The sequence below is a fragment of the Megachile rotundata genome, chromosome 10 (genome assembly GCF_050947335.1).
Source record: "Megachile rotundata isolate GNS110a chromosome 10, iyMegRotu1, whole genome shotgun sequence".
Taxonomy (NCBI): Eukaryota; Metazoa; Arthropoda; class Insecta; order Hymenoptera; family Megachilidae; genus Megachile; species Megachile rotundata.
Genome location: NC_134992.1, coordinates 12,064,571 through 12,077,278, shown reverse-complemented (window position 1 = coordinate 12,077,278; position 12,708 = coordinate 12,064,571). Strand labels below are relative to the sequence as shown.

General features: G+C 40.3%; 2 protein-coding genes across 7 annotated transcripts in view; both read left to right on the top strand.

Annotated features, from left to right (window-relative positions):
- The window catches only part of RpS11 (ribosomal protein S11), a 352,472-nt gene that overhangs the window by 67,731 nt on the left and 272,033 nt on the right, over nt 1-12,708 (top strand). The window lies entirely within an intron of this gene.
- Nucleotides 1-12,708, top strand: part of sano (CABIT domain-containing protein serrano) — a 224,240-nt gene that overhangs the window by 75,707 nt on the left and 135,825 nt on the right. For all 6 annotated transcript variants that reach the window (XM_076536256.1, XM_076536255.1, XM_076536249.1 and 3 more), the window contains one exon: nt 12,014-12,067. The gene's annotated coding sequence lies outside the window, so the exon portion shown is untranslated. The remainder of the gene's footprint in view (nt 1-12,013; nt 12,068-12,708) is intronic.

The following is a 12,708-nucleotide window of genomic DNA, read 5'->3' as shown; positions in this document are numbered from 1 at the left end:
ACGATACTGAAATCTAAGTTTGAAATCAAAGGACTATAGAATTTGATAGAAATCTTAGTATGTTGAAATTTGTGAATTTTGAAGATTTGGAAATAGGTGAAATTGAAAGTACGGCAATTAAAAGATCCTTGTAACCAATCAGCTGATTGTTTCTCGGAACCCGTTGAAATCGTGCTCTAAACGCGACGCGGTGCGTCATCGTGCGTCTTGCGCAAGCGCGCGACCGCGATCGACGCCGAGCGTCTTTAATCGCTTAATTGTCGCGCCACGCGACCCTCGCGAACAACAGCCGACTCTCGTTACCCACTTTCGACACCATCTAGTCACAATGTGTCGTTACTTCGAGGATTCCCTCACCTTTCACTGGCTATTTACCGCCTGAATAACTTCGAGGATTCTATGAAACTCGGATGTTTAGAGGCAGAAAGTGTTGCCGAGTGGGTTAGTTTTACGTTTGATTGAGTTAAGGAAATCTTGTGAAACTTTCATTTTAATTCTAACTTCAGCCTTAATTTCATTTTGACTTAAACGTAACTTGACTTTAAGCTGTGTTCAAATCTTATTCTAACTTCAATTTAATTTCGAGCTTGTTCTAACTCAGTGATTTACATCCACATGTAACTGCATCTGATTTCAACTTAACACGATTTTAAGTGCAATGTGATTTTTATTTAAATGTGACGTGACTTTAAATCGAACGTAACATACCCTGAATTTAAACCTAACTTAACACTATTTAACTTATAAGTATAACCTGAGTATAATTTAATTTAACTACGTATAATTTAATTTAATTTAACTAAGTATAATTTTATTTAAAATCTAAGAACATCAGATGAACCTAACGTAACGCAAATTTAATCTAAGCTCTCCAATTATTTATCCTACTACAATTAGACAAACATACAAACTACTATCCTAACCTCATCTTAACCTATCAGATATCCTATTAAAATAATAAATTATTAGAAAAAAGTGAAAACAATGTACCTTCGAAGCTCGGCAATTATTAAGCTCCGTTGTTGATTTAACCGCTACGAATCGCGACGGAGTGTCGAGACACGTAGACAGGGAGCAGAGATCCTTGTAAGGATCAGTTCGAAGTGGAGGACGAGCATTCCCTTGGAACGCGACCGCTTTTTTCGCCCGGATCGTCCGCGGAAAGTTAATTTCGTTTATTAGAAGAGAGAGATCGACGAACGGGCGCCTACCACGCTGGAACCAGTTTCTTCGTGTACGTGCTTCGGCGAAATTTTATTTCGGGCGCGTTCCACTGAACGATTATCCTTACCGAGAAAATATGGAGGTAAGGGGAGCATACAGAAAAACGGATTCGATCGCAATTAGTTGCTCGTGGTATGTCCTTTTGATAATCCTATGTAGAACTCGAAATTAGAAGACGGTATCTGATCTTATAATTTGTTTAATGTAACTGTGACGTAAATTAGAAATGTGAACTAATGTAGCTGTTACTTGTGGACTAACCTTAGATGAGTCCTAATTTATCCTAACTTTAGTTTGAACACAACATAACTTACACTGACTGCAATTCAACCTTGACAATCTGATGTTATAATTTGTTTAATGTAACTGTGACATACATTAAAAATATGAACTAATGTAATTGTTACTTGTGATATAACCCTAGGTGAGTCCTAATTTATCCTAACTTTAGTTTGAACACAACATAACTTATAGTAACTGCAATTCAACCTTGACAATCTGATCTTATAATTTGTTTAATGTAACTGTGATATAAATTAAAAATATGAACTAATGTAACTGTTACTTGTAAACTAACCTTAGATGAGTCCTAATTTATCCTAACTTTAGTTTGGACACAACATAACTTATACTGACTGCAATTCAACCTTGACAATCTGATCTTATAATTTATGTAATGTAACTGTGACATAAATTAAAAATATGAACTAATGTAATTGTTACTTGTGATATAACCCTAGGTGAGTCTTAATTTATTCTAACTTTAGTTTGAACACAACATAACTTATACTGACTGCAATTCAACCTTGACAAACTGATATTATAATTTGTTTAATGTAACTGTGATATAAATTAAAAATATGAACTAATGTAGCTGTTACTTGTGAAATAACCTTAGGTGAGTCCTAATTTATCCTAACTTTAGTTTGAACACAACATAACTTATAGTAACTGCAATTCAACCTTGACAATCTGATCTTATAATTTGTCTAATGTAACTGTGATATAAATTAAAATTGTGAATTAATGTAACTGTTACTTGTAAAGTAACCCTAGGTGAGTCCTAATTTATTCTAACTTTAGTTTGGACACAACATAACTTATACTGACTGCAATTCAACCTTGACAAACTGATATTATAATTTGTTTAATGTAACTGTAATATAAATTAAAAATATGAACTAATGTAGCTGTTACTTGTAAAGTAATCCTAGGTGAGTCCTAATTTATTCTAACTTTAGTTTGAACACAACATAACTTACACTGACTGCAATTCAACTTTGACTTAATCCTAATTCAGTCTAGCCTTGTGTACCTTAATCTTGAGCTAACCTGACACAGGGTAATACAGTCTAACCCTGTCGAGTCTAATCTAATTTAATTTGGGATAATAATCTAGTTTAACTTCTCCCAATCTGAGTATTGAAATTTAACTTAAACCTCAACCTTTAATTTATCCTAACTTTAGTTTGAACACAACATAGCTTACACTGACTGCAATTCAACTTTGACTTAACCCTAATTCAGCCTAGCCTTATGTGCCTTAATCTCGAGCTAACCTGACACAGGGTAATACAGACTAACCCTGTCGAGTCTGATCTAATTTAATTTGGAATAATAATCTAGTTTAACTTTTCCCAATCTGAGTATTGAAATGAAACCTCAAAATAACTACACTAACCTAACTAACCTAAACCTAAATAACCTAACTGAATGTTGCACCCCATAAGATTACACCCGAAGAATAAACACAAATAAACATCCGTTCAATAATTTCCCCGGAGATCCTACCGATAACGATATATCATTAAATACTACAGAGATATCGACAGTGTATCGATAATCGATAGCAGCAGGTCTCATCGATAAGACCATTCGAAGCACCATTGGAAACGAGGAAAGCACCGCGGAGAGATACAGCGAGATTGTTCATATTTTACCCGGGGCTATCTGTTCTATTCGTAAAAGGCAACATAGAAACGCATCTACGGACAAGAAATTCCAGGGCGGTTGGGTAAAAAAGGTCGAGCAAGGGAACGGGCGAAGATAAGGGTCAAGGTGGCCGTAACTCGCGGGACGAAATCGAACCGAATCGGGAGAAGAAGCGGCGCGGTGCGCAATCGGCGAGCCGATCCTGCCCGATACTCGACATAGAACAGCGGAATATTGGCCAACTATCGCGTTGCATTAGCATATCTACGCGGCAATAAAGGTGTGTAACCGTATTCAGCTAGCCGCGCGTAAACCGTCCGATAAATTAGACGCGCTAATCGAACGCTCGTTGCAGTGAGCGCAATCGAACCGCAACGCACGTTCCTTCGATGAAAGGGAAAAACCGTCTAGGGAAATTGATACAACTCTTATGATCGCTTGAGTGAGTTTGCGTTTGGACATTAGGATTTAGGGTCTTTAGGGTTGGTTGTTCGAGGTTTAGGTTTTAGGGTTTTTTGGGTTGGATGATGGAGGTTAAGGTTTTAGAGATTTTTGGGTTGGGATGATTAAGGTTTTGGGGATTTTGGAGTTTGGGTGATCAAGGTTTGGGGATTTAGATTTTGGAGATCTTGGAGTTGGAATTTTCAAGATTAAGATTTTGGAGACATTGAAAATTTGGGACACCAAGATTTAGGGATTTGTGGCTTTGATGTTCAGGATTAAGATTTTGGGGATTTTTTAAATTTGGGCCATCAGAATTGAGGGTTCTTGGTGTTGGGATATTTAAGGTTATGAATTTAGGGATTTTAGGGTTGGGACGTTCGAGGTTAAGATTTTGGGGATTTTGGAGTTTGGGTGATCAAGATTTGGGTATTTAGATTTTGGAGATTTTGGATTTGGGATTTTTAAAACTAAAATTTTGGGGACATCGAAAATTTGGGACACCAAGATTTAGGGATTTGGGGCTTTGGTGTTCAAGATTAAGATTTTCGGGATTTTTAAAATTTTGGGTATCAGAATTTAGGACTCTTGGTGATATTTGAGGTTATGAATTTAGGGATTTTAGGGTTGGTTGTTCAAGGTTAAGACTTTAGGGTTTTTTGGGTTGGATGATGGAGGTTAAGGTTTTGGGGATTTTGGGGTTGGAATGATGCCTCCTTCATCCCATTATTGGGCTCGACATAATTGAAATTGGAGGTTAGGTATACCTAACCTAAAATGGACTCTAACCTTGTTAGAACAGGATAAAGTTAGGTTAGGATTAAATTGACTATGTACAATTAGATTAGGATCAATTTAACTGTGTGAAGTTAGGTTAGGTTCAATTTAGCTGTGTAAGGTTAGGTTAGGATCAAATTGACTATGTACAATTAGGTTAGGATCAATTTAACAGTGTGAAGTTAGGTTAGGTTCAATTTAGCTGTGTAAGTTTAGGTTAGGATCAAATTGACTATGTACAATTAGGTTCGAATCAATTTAACTGTGTGAAGTTAGGTTAGGTTCAATTTAGCTGTGTAAGGTCAGGTTAGGATCAATTTGACTATGTACAATTAGGTTAGACTCAATTTAACAGTGTGAACTTAGGTTAGGTTCAATTAGACTACGTAAAATTAGGTTAGGTTCAATTAGACTACGCAAAGTTAAGTTAGGTTCAATTTAGCTGTGTAAGGTTAGGTTAGGTTCAAGTGCCACTATAATTGAACCTAACCTAACTCTTCATAGTCTAATTGAACCTAAATATCTAGGTCTTAAAATGTCTGTCCCCTGGTTCCTTATACTTTCACTCCCTAAGTGTCCTCTGTTTGTCCGTCACCAAAACTCCATAACCAGCTCTCTGTCCCACGGTATCCAGCACCCAGAAAGTCTCCATCACATTGTACCTAGAAAAGTCTCTATCACATTGTTCCTACAAAAGTCTCTATCACACTCCTTTCCTACTTCCTATGTAACAATAGGAAATCGTAATCCAGAATATCAGGCGTGGGTGGAATAGATTCATAGTATCTAAGTACACCCCTTTCTTGTGGTCCAGCAGGGACACGGTCGAAGGCTACGGTGTTGGCGATCGCCAGCCGCAATTACCGACCGTTATCAGCGGTTACGTCGCCGACGTCGCTGTAGACTCGTAAACAGGGAGGATAGTTTCGCGGATAGTCGAGCGATTTCGTGGGCAGATAACGCCCCGGCCGTGTAATCTTTACGGGCGTGCGAGGGAAACGTCATAACTCGTGGCCACCGTTCGCCAACTTACGAGCGCGCGGCTCGCGCGAATAACGCGCTAATTGAATGAACGAACCGAGCCGACCCGCTTATCTGGCCGGCCGGATCTCGTTGATCGCCAGACGCTTTTAGAAACGGAAGTTCCATCGCGATGCCTCCGCTATCTGCGCCACGCAACAGCGCTACTCTCCCGATTGCTTTTAGCGAGCGGAGGGTCACGGGGCAGTTTGTGGGGTCGTTAGAGTGACGACCGTGGGGCTGCTTTTACGGTCGAGAAATTAACGAACGAGAGGCCGATAAGGCGCAGGTCTATGAAAGGGTGAAAGGTTGAACGAGGTGAGCTACCGCTAAGTGCACGTTTGCTAACTTTTTGGCGGGACGGAGGTTCTTTTATTTGTACTGGAGAGGTGGCTATTTAATCCTTTGACCTATAATTTTTTCCTCGTACTATAATGACGCACTAGGAATCTAGGGATTTGGGAATTTGGAAATTTGAGAAGGTAGGGATTTTTGATTCTAAGGATTTGGGGGATTTGGGGAATTTGGGATTTGGGGAATTTGGGATTTGGGGAATTTGGGATTTGGGGAATTTGGGATTTGGGGAATTTGGGATTTGGGGAATTTGGGATTTGGGGGATTTGGGATTTGGGGGATTTGGGATTTGGGGGATTTGGGATTTGGGGGATTTGGGATTTGGGGGATTTGGGGGATTTGGGATTTGGGGGATTTGGGATTTGGGGGATTTGGGATTTGGGGGATTTGGGATTTGGGGGTTTGGGATTTGGGGGATTTGGGATTTGGGGGATTTGGGATTTGGAGGATTTGGGATTTGGGGGATTTAGGATTGGGGGGATTTCGGATTTAGAGGATTTGGGATTTGGGGGATTTGGGATTGGGGGGATTTCGAATTTGGGGGATTTGGGATCTGGGGAATTTGGGAACTAGGGAATTTGGGATTTAGAAAATTTGGGAACTAGGGAATTTGGGAACTAGAGAATTTGGGAACTAAGAAATTTGGGAACTAGGTATTTGGGATTTAGGAAATTTGGGAACTAGGGAATTTGGTATTTAGGAAATTTGGGAACTAGGAAATTTGGGACCTAGGGAATTTGGGAACTAGGGAATTTGGGACCTAGGGAATTTGGGATTTAGAAAATTTGGAAACTAGAGAATTTGGTATTTAGGAAATTTGGGATTTAGGGAATATGGGAACTAGGGAATTTGGAAGCTAGAGAATTTGGGACCTAGGGAATTTGGGATCTGAGGAATTTGGCATCTGAGGAATTTGAAATTGGGAGAATTTGGGATCTGTGAATTTAGAGAATTGGGGAAATTTGAGAATCCGGCGATTTGGAAATTTGGAAATTTGAGAATCTCTGGATTTGGGGATACGAACATTATGTCTCTTTCCTTATTTCTAATAAAATGTTCTCATACAATGGGTTTGCGAAACGTGATTTCAAAATCGCGAAAAGGTCTGTCGATAAAAGCGCGACACCAATCGGCAACCTTGAAGCGTCGAAGCCTAGACGCGAGCGTGAGACCACGGCCTATTTAGCCACGTCGTCGCACTTTCCGAGGAATCGAGATCATCGATACTTTTCATCCTTTCGCAATTCGAGGATCCTAAAGTCGAACACGTTCTCCCTTTGTCCAAAGTATACCTACATACGCGACTCTTCGGCTAATGGATAATTGCAATTATCGGCGTGAAATCGGTTTTCGCCACGACGAGATTGGCCGGTGTCTTGAAGTCTAAGTTATGTGCTTGGTTGAGATTAATAACTCTGAGGCATTGCAAATTTTACACGCCAAGATTTTGCATCCTGTAGAGTCTCTTTGTGCTTGCTACTTTGGTAATTTAAACGATTGCCAAGGTCGATTTATTTGAGCTCTCTTTTACACCTTCATCTCTTGGGTACTCGAGTATGTACCTATACTCTGATACTCAAGATATTTTGCTTAAGATGACAGATTGATGAGGTGGTTGAAATTGAGATGTTCAACATGTTCCTATTTATGTAAAGGCAATTAGTATTAGTTCTAATAGAGTACTTCGATGAACCTTGTGTTTGTGACACCATAATGTCAGAAATATAAAGTATATTTTATGACCGTGACGATGAATATTTTAGAAAGATTTTGAATCTGATGAAGAAATCAGTGATCATACTATAGTGAATTACAAGACTATAGTGAATTACAAGATGCTGAAGGGAATAGCAGAAAATTTGAAGCAACTCTTGTCTGTCAAAATTTTGTACGATTTTCACAAAGAAACCAGACATCCTATGATCTCGATTAAACCCTAAAAGTAAGAATTAAACTTCCGATAAATCCTTGCGCAGATAAATTCTATTCCAATCAGACTTTCCCCAACATAAATCCCAAAGGAATTAGACTTGTCATCGAAGTTCCACCAAGAAGAATCTTGAAGTTTTTCAAAAATTCTCTATAGCGTTAATAGGTTTGGTCGAAGCGTAGCGTCATTGATTATACGTTGCAATAATGCTTCACGACCAATTAAAATACACTGTTGGATACTGATATACTGCAAATTAACCGGCGCTACGTTGCCGCTTAATCAGCATATTTATTGCTGGCAGCGAAGCCAAGCCACGAAGGGAGGAAAAAGAGAAAGGAAGAACGAAAGAGAGAATTGTAGCTGATGTTATGCTTCAATGTTGCGAGTGGTACCAATTTCATTGGAGATACGCTTAATCCGGCTGGATAACGCGGATATCGAGCTAACATAATAGGAATCCTCTTGATGCTTGCCGAGAGAACTTTCTGTTCGTCTGTTGGGACTGGATACTTTGGCGAGACAAATATTACTGATAATATCGTTTATTTGTTTTTAAATAGTAGCCTTTCTTATCTTACTAAAATTTGTCGCGAGATTATTGATTAATTACATGATAAGTATGTGATAAATATATGTGATGAATAAATACACGTGTATGATAGAATTAATGACTTTTACTTATAATTCATTATGGAGAGTTTTACATGGATCTACTTTCTATGTACAACATTGTACTTTGCTTCAGAAGATGAACTTCTGAATGCAGCAAAGTTCTAAAGTGTTAAACTACCAAAGCAGTAAATTTCTAAAATCGAAAGAATTCCAAAGGTCCGAACCCTTGAAGTTGCAGATCTCCAAACTCTTCAAAGTTGTAAATCTCAAAAGGTCAAAACTCTTAAATCTATAATTCTCTAAAGGACCAACCCCCAACGTAATAAATTTACATTATGTCAAACCGCTAAAGTAGCAAAGCTTCCAACTCCCAAATCAGCCATCCCCACATCTCCAGTCCCCAAAATGAAACTCCCCCAAAGCATGAAAATCCCAAATCATCAAAATTAAATGACCTAAGGAAAAATATAAAAGCACCAAATTTCGGGTGAATCTAACAGCGATCACCTGCCGAGGTACCAGTTAAAGACAGAAAACGAAGGTAGAACGGTGTGGTCCGCGCGTGCACGTTGTAGCAGAGGTACCAGTCGAGGAACGTGACACCGCGTGTCTCGGTGAACAGGCTCTCGAGCTGCACCGGATTATCCAAGTAGAAAATGTAATGGAACGAGTAAAGTTTGCGTTCACGCGTCGTTGAACTCGGCCAGGACCTGACAGAGTGGATAGAAGGCACACCGATGTAAAGGAACGAGAGACAATGCCGTGGACGATGGAGCACCGCACCGGTGTGATTAGGTAACCGTATCGACGCGACGACCGTGGCTTCGTGTGGGTGTACCACACGCGTCTAACTAGACAAAGAGGCCGGATAGGTGAACACGTTCGATGGATAATGCATTTTGCACGGACACGTTCCAGATTCCAGCTAAATCGACACGGTTTCCGCCGGAAACCAGCGAAATTTTTTATTTATCGTGTGGACATTTTGGATGTTGGATGCTTTGTACTGGATACTGGAAGGATTTATTGCTTTTGCGGTCAATTTGGGGATTTGAGGGTTGGGGGATTGGGGGAGTGATGGGTTAGGGAGGTTGGAGAGTGGGGAATTGGGGGATTTGGGATTTGGGAGATTTGGGATTTGGGAGATTTGGGATTTGGGAGATTTGGGATTTGGGAGATTTGGGATTTGGGAGATTTGGGATTTGGGAGATTTGGGATTTGGGAGATTTGGGATTTGGGAGATTTGGGATTTGGGAGATTTGGGATTTGGGAGATTTGGGATTTGGGAGATTTGGGATTTGGGAGATTTGGGATTTGGGAGATTTGGGATTTGGGAGATTTGGGATTTGGGAGATTTGGGATTTGGGACGCTTGGAATTTGGGACGCTTGGAATTTGGGACGCTTGGAATTTGGGACGCTTGGAATTTGGGACGCTTGGAATTTGGGACGCTTGGAATTTGGGACGCTTGGAATTTGGGACGCTTGGAATTTGGGACGCTTGGAATTTGGGACGCTTGGAATTTGGGACGCTTGGGATTTGGGACGCTTGGGATTTGGGACGTTTGGAATTTGGGACGCTTGGAATGTAGGACGCTTGGAATTTGGGACGCTTGGAATTTGGGACGCTTGGAATTTGGGACGCTTGGAATTTGGGACGCTTGGAATTTGGGACGCTTGGGATTTGGGACGCTTGGGATTTGGGACGCTTGGAATTTGGGACGCTTGGAATTTGGGACGCTTGGAATTTGGAACGCTTGGAACTTGGGACGCTTGGAACTTGGGACGCTTGGAATTTGGGAAGCTTGGAATTTGGAACGCTTGGAACTTGGGACGCTTGGAATTTTGGACGCTTGGAATTTGGGACGCTTGGAACTTGGGACGCTTGGAATTTGGAACTCTTGGAACTTGGGACGCTTGGAATTTGGAATGCTTGGGATTTGTGACGCTTGGAACTTGGGACGCTTGGAATTTGGGACGCTTGGAACTTGAGACGCTTGGAATTTAGAACGCTTGGGATTTGTGACGCTTGGAACTTGGGACGCTTGGAATTTGAAACGCTTGGAACTTGGGACACTTGGAACTTGGGACGCTTGGGATTTGAGGCGCTTGGAATTTGGGACGCCTGGAACTTGGGACGCTTGGGATTTGAGGGCGCTTGGAATTTGGGACCTAGGGACTTAGACCTTGTAATTTGTGACTCTGGGTCTTGGAACCACAAGATTTGAAAGTTAGGGACTTGAGACCTCCAGTTACCAAATCCCCAAATCTTGAACTCCACAAACTTAACTCAAACCATAAATAAAAACTGATTATAAAATCATTATAACATTATTCGTTAAATCGTGTGAGAATAAGTTAAGTGTAAATTGGACGAGATCCAATTACCAGCAATTTGAACTTGACCTTTCGGTAAGATCAAGCGATCAAAGAGATCCCCGATGATGGAAGTTGAATCGAAGATTAATATTCAAGCTGGATTAACGCTTGCTAACGTTGTAGGATCGTTAAATTTTATAATCGATCGAATCGTAGGCGCGTGTGTTAGCCTGTAGCCGGTTTAACGATCCTTCGAGGCCGCAAATGAAGCAGAAAGTTAATTCTGACGATTGATCGTCGTTAGACTAGCATGCACGATCGGACAAATTAAGGCGTAACGGGTAAATGGCTCGTTAACGATGCCTCGTCACTCTTTTTCCTCTCTTCTCTGATCTTCTTCCTTCCATACGTGAAATCGGATACTTTTTATCATTAAAATCGTTCGTCCTACACGATCGATCGCTATCTTTATTCAACAATTTTCGAATCCCCTGAAACTGGTTATTAAAATATCGTACAATTTCGCATCGCGGAATTTACACTGAAACCTAGATATTTCTTGCGTTCTGGAACTTGTTATATGGACACTAGTGTGTAGAGTACTGTAACTTGTTATATGGGCACTAGTTATATGGCCGCTAGTTATATGGTCACTAGTACGTAGAGTACTGTAACTTGTTATATGGGCACTAGTTATATGGGCGCTAGTATGTAGAGTACTGTAACTTGTTATATGGTCACTAGTTATATGGCCGCTAGTTATATGGTCTCTAGTACGTAGAGTACTGTAACTTATTATATGGCTATTAGTTATATGGCCGCTAGTTATATGGTCACTAGTACGTAGAGTACTGTAACTTGTTATATGGCTACTAGTTATATAGCCACTAGTTAAATGGTCACTAATACGTAGAGTACTGTAACTTGTTATATGGCTACTAGTTATATAGCCACTAGTTAAATGGTCACTAATACGTAGAGTACTGTAACTTGTTATATGGCTACTAGTTATATAGCCACTAGTTAAATGGTCACTAATACGTAGAGTACTGTAGCTTGTTATATGAGCACTAGTTAAATGGTCACTAGTACGTAGAGTACTGTAACTTATTATATGGCTACTAGTTATATAGCCACTAGTTAAATGGTCACTAATACGTAGACTACTGTAACTTGTTATATGGCTACAAGTTATTTTGTTCTCTTGAATTAGTCTACCGTAACGGAAATCATTCCCTTCAAAATCGGTATCCTTTCTATAATTAATAGCTGATGTAATCAGAACGCCCAACACGTACAAGTTTACGGCTCCATAATATCAGCAATTACCAGTTTCTGGTATTTCTGTATCGCATCGATTACGAGCAATCGTTTTTACAATGTCGTGTCTGTTTGGGTTTCAGGAACGACAGGAAACCCTGCGGATCGCCCACGAGGGGAGAGCATCGAGATTGTCGGTGAGTCGAAACATCTGTGGCATGTTTTTCATCCAGTCATCCACGATCAATTAACGCGTTTTTAATCCACCTCTTTTTATTCCTTTCGCTCCTAACGTCGATCGCGTCCTGCCACGACTTCCTGTTTGCCTTCGATTATGCAAGAAACACCGATGCAGGAAGTTCATTCTACGACGGATTTCATGCGTTCCACCTTCGTTTCTTTATTTATCTTTCTTTCGCGTGATTTGTTCTTGACCGTTGCCTGCGAAATTGCGAACCGATTCGAATGAACGTATCCTTGCATTTATTATGAGCGGAACTTGAAAAGGATTTCCTTTATAAATTAAGGAACGCTGACTCAAGGTGCTGGAACTTCATCAAACTTTACAAAACGAAATTTGCAACATATACACGTTCTCAAACATTACACAAATAGTGTAACTCTCAGAATAGAGTGATGGGGTTTGAGATTTTGAACAACTTTTCCCTTTGCAAAAATTCGGTCTGAAGCTTCGTTTTTGAATTATTAAGGATAAACACGGACCAATCAGACCGCGAGGATTTCGCGCGCTCAGCCGCTGGGCGGAGCTGTCTCGTGTCCGCGCCCTAATTGGTCCGTGTTTTTCCTTAATAACTCAAAAACGAAGTATCAGACCGAA